This window comes from Dendroctonus ponderosae, unplaced genomic scaffold (assembly GCF_020466585.1).
Source record: "Dendroctonus ponderosae isolate FM_Combo_2020 unplaced genomic scaffold, Dpon_F_20191213v2 Dpon_F_20191213_1, whole genome shotgun sequence".
Lineage (NCBI taxonomy): Eukaryota > Metazoa > Arthropoda > Insecta > Coleoptera > Curculionidae > Dendroctonus > Dendroctonus ponderosae.
In genome coordinates this window covers 16,856,036-16,860,941 of record NW_026017110.1, presented here as the reverse complement: position 1 = coordinate 16,860,941, position 4,906 = coordinate 16,856,036, and the positions used below count along the sequence as shown (strand labels likewise).

Sequence of the window (4,906 nt, the reverse complement as noted above, 5' to 3'; positions counted from 1 at the left end):
AATGGTAATACGTTTCTCACTTAGCCCTACGATTTATAATAATAACTCCTTGTGCCTCCTACTCCTCGGGCCAAATTATATTCGAAAAATTAAATGACTAATGAGACGAAATCAGTTTCAGCTTCATTTGCTTTATTATTTGGAAAATTTTAATTGGATCCCATTTAATGAGTAATAAATTGGTGGCAATTAAAAGGTTGGTTGAATTAAAAGCCCAGACGAGTGTGTAGTTGAGTGGTTTTTGATAAAAACCAGGGCAAAAATCTAGAAGAACACAATTTAGATACTTCATAGAAAAGTGTGTCTGCTGATGTTCCTTCTTTATTCAAAAGCTCATATGTATTAAAAGTGTCCAGAACCTAAACCGACAAACAAAGACAGCAAATTGTAGAAAATATCTAATCTAGATTGGGCCTAAATTTTTCTTATCTCAAAATCCTTTCTATAAGGTAAGGATTTGATTAAAAAAAGGCAATGCATATAAATTGCGATAAAAAAAATTGCCAAATGCAGGGCAGAAACATTAGCACTGTTCCCCTTTTAAACCAAAAGAAAACTTAAGAAATCTTAATAATAGTTTCCTGTGGTCTGTAACTCATATTTAAACTCACGAATAGTTCTGCTGGAGTAAACCGGACAACCGTAAGGCAAAATACATGATTCTGTTTAATATCCAAGAGAATGACTTGGAATTTAATAAACTTGGTAAATTGATCTGTAAGAAAAGTAAGCCGTTTTTCCAATCTGGCTATTAAGAGTCGATTCATTCTGGGAACTCCTGTCCAAAAATGTAGGTTAAATGTATTTGTCGCGCTTTGTCTTTTTTAGGGCTTGAGGTCTCCCATTTTTATCCGAAATGCAAATTGATTGATGATGATAAGCGTTATGTATACGAAAAATGTCGTCCTTTGTGAAGGTTTCTTCTTCTTCCTTCTTTCATCACGGAGCAAAACATTAAAAAAATAGGACTTTCGCAACCAATAACAAAATTCAATACAAGGGAAAACATCGTTTTCTTGCAACTCCCGACCTTTCCTAAAATGCGTAGAATAGAGCTTTGTCTTCTGAAGAATATCTTCAACGATGTTTTTTGAAATATTCGGATACACAAGAGCGAACTTTCCCACACGAATATCAGCATTTTATTCAGCTTTCAACAATACGTCTTCTTGGTGTTATTTACTTTTATCAACCTGTTTTTCTGCATAATATTTTTTAAGCATTACTGCTTCGTTCGAAGTGCTTATAAATCATTAATCTTCGAAGAGCTTCTATCTATTTTCTTGTCTCCCTTTATCGGTCTAGTTTCTAAACACTCTTTAGATCTTAGCAAATTTCTACACAAAACCAATATTATTTTAAATTACAATTACATGTGCAGCGTTAGTGGTGTTCACCATCAATCGATTACACGAATTGCCTGCCTCCTAACTCAGCATTATTTACGTTAATTATACCGTCATTACGAGATGTAAATTAGGCTCTAATAATAGATGTTAACATAATAGCCTTTGTACCCGAATTAACGAGATTACAGGATACGGCCTTTTTGACAAATGGCAAGCTCAAACAGGATATTTTCAGTCTGTTGAATAATTAGTAATAAAACTATTCCTGTATAAGGTCAAAAATAATTGCGGCAACACCTTTCAACACATGCTCAATAGAACAAACAGCATTAAAACCAAAAAATTATGTTGAGAAGTTATCACGGACTATATCTATGATGAAAAAACTACTGAATTTTTAATAATGTTAAAAATTCTGTGTATTAAAAAAACATCAATTTTTGAGGCAACATACCCAACAAAAAAGCCTCAAAAATATATTACTGAATAAAGCTGATAAGGCCCCTTGAAAATTCCGAAATTCAGTTGATATTAATTACAATTATATTGAAAATAAATTGAAAAATATTGTTAATACTTATTGTGTGCGTTTCTAAAGACTGATTTGATTTTTTGTTCGCTTGAATGTAAAGTTTTGTTAACAGATACGTTAGTCAATAGACTAACAGCATCAAAACTTATTGTATTATAGTTGGTATTATAATTTTTATATATGAATTAGTGTTTCTTATTCTTCTTTATCTACCATTGTGTATCCATTCTTGGATGTAGGCCTCTTTAAATTGTTTCCATCTTCCCTATCCTTCGCAAATCTCATCCATGCCCGCCACTGCTCTTAAGTCGTCCATCCATCTTTTTTGGATCTTAACACCAAAATAGCTAATGTTTTTGAATTTTTCTCGAAAAATCAACTTGTTAATCTTGCTGGGGTAACTTTTCTGCTCTTCGTACGATTTTCATGCTTTTCAACTGTTGTTGAAGGTAAAACTTCATAGACCATCGCGTCTGGAAGGAACATTAATCCTCAATTAAAACGATCTGGACGTTTAAGTGGGCAATTTGGCGGACACTTGTTTGGAGTCGCATTTAAAGCAAGCTGTTGTCTGTTTAGGGGATCTTTGAAATCGATACCCTCAGGTAGAAACATGTGTTTCAAATTGCGCTGGACCTATTTTCCATGGACATTCGAAGAATTTCATCTTTTGCCAGATTGTCTGGTTTAACCAGAAAAAATGTTGTGGAAGCTTCAAATCGAATATGTGCGAAATAAACGGAATTTTTGCGGTTATCCCGAAGGTCGTCACGGTGTTTGGCGCTATACAAAACTCCCATTGTTTTGCCCACCGTGTTTTGAAAGCTGTAACTTATCTCCATCATCCCAGGCTAGGTTGAACTATCGATAAAAATCCCCGACCGGTCTGTCGTACCGTGCTGTGAAGTTGTAACGTTTCGCCAACACCTTGTCCGACCATATAAACACGCGGTTTGTTTCTTCATTTTTTGCTTCTGATTTTCTTTGTTGATCCTTCTAATATTAAGTTTGTCTCACATTGAATCACATTATAAATCGTCTATTTAGTGGGAATAATCGTTTCGAGAAAATGGAAATTTTTAAGAAAAGACTGCATTTGAAAACAAGCGTTGTTATGAGACCGATATTTATTGTTGTGAGCCCTGATTCACCAAGCTGGCAAAGATCTGCATTCTGCACAAATTTGGTAAAACTTTGGGATTCCTTCTAATCAAATGTCTGCAAAAAACGATGAAAAATTGAAATTGCTATCTCCATTAGTTTCAAAAATGCGAAGTTTTGAAGCAGCGAGCGCATTTGAGTAAAATCATCCGTTTTGAGCCCAGATTTACCAAGCTGGCAAAACTCTGGATTCAGCACAAATTTTATGAAACTTTTGGAACTCTTCTAATCAAATGTGCTCAAAAGAGGATGAAAATTTCAAATTGCTATTTGTATTAGTTTCACAAATGCCACGTTTTAAAGGAGAGAGCGCATTTTACTAATATCGTCGGTTTTGAGCCCAAATTTTCCAAGCTGGCAAAATTCTCAATTCCGCACACATTTTATGAAACTTTCGGATTCGTTCTAATCAAATGTCTTCAAAAGACAATGAAAAAAACCACTTGCTATTTGGATTACTTTAAAAAAATTCGACGTTTTAAAGGAGACAGCACATTTGAGTAAAATTATCCGTTTTGAACCCAGATAGACCAAGCTGGCAAAGATCTAATTTTTTACCTAAGTTTTATGAGACTGTTGGATTTTTCCTCTCAAGTGTTTTCTTAATATGGTAAAACATTTCATTTTCCCAGTGGCTTCCGACTGCTACTGACTACAAAAATCCGATATACAGAGTTGCACAAAAAATTACCCCAGAAATATGTAAATCTGAAAGATTTTCAAACAAGTGAAATTTACTTTCACATGTTTCGTTCATTCATGCATGGTCGATTGCAAAGTTTTAGATTTTGCAGTCGATTTTAACATTAAGATTTTGAAGAATCGGTTCAAAAGAAAAAAATTATTACTGCAATACCAAAAAGTTGTTTTTTGAGACGGCTCTACATATAAAGGAGATGAGCAAACAATTCAAGAACTTTTTTCGAGGTACAAGGTTTACCTTAATGCCCATGGTATTGAAATACAAGCAAACGTTCTTTTATCCAACTGAGAGCATGTGGAACGTTGAAATTTGCAAATTTTGCATTGTTTCATTTGCCACCCTGTAGAAAAATTGCAAAAACACGAACTAACCGAGAAATAATTGCTGTAAGTAACGCTTCAAATTGAAATAAGTTCCCTCGCAATAATCAGAATTTATCCCAAAAATTTGGCCCAAAGTTATCAGTGTAACGTGGATTTTCTCAGTTTGCTTAAATAATTTAAATAGTTTTTTCAAACAAATCCCTTTTAAAAGGAATTAGGCTTGCAAAGGCTGTGTAGGTGAATTTAAACCACTAACAATTGGTGGCCAAGAAATACTTACTTTATGAATTTTTATTAACAAGAAGAATTTAATAGTTTTATTTTTTTGTAACGATTTTAATGCTTGTGTTCTAATGAGTCTTATTTAAACTAGACAAGCCATTTTAAAATTGTTTATGATCTTATCTAAAATTATTCTTGTTGTTCATCTGGAAAATATTGAGCTGTTTTCTCAAATACGCAGTTACGTAATTTTCAAACGCGTAATAATACAGACTAGAATTGAAGTCAAGCTTTGGAACGCTTTATTGATGTAAATGAACACTTTAGTCCTTGGTAAGAATCAAACTTTTTGGCATAGGCTAATGGTTCATTGGAAAAAATGTATAATTGCTTTGTTCAGAACTTAGTATTTTTTTATGTGTAACCTTTTAATTTACTTTTTCGTTAAGCAATCTTCCACATGTTTTTTACAAACTTCTTTTTGGGTATTTCGCCTCAAAAATTTTTGTCTCTAAAAAAGAAGAATTTCCTCACGTCTTTTATTACAGATTGATAAATAGTGCTCCTATTTCGCAATAAGAACGAATTATTTATCAAAAAGTAATCAAGAACCATC

The 4,906-nt window shown here is 33.2% G+C and overlaps 1 protein-coding gene across 1 annotated transcript in view; it reads left to right on the top strand.

Moving 5' to 3' along the window:
- Positions 1 to 4,906, top strand: part of LOC125502494 — a 127,214-nt gene that overhangs the window by 16,100 nt on the left and 106,208 nt on the right. The window lies entirely within an intron of this gene.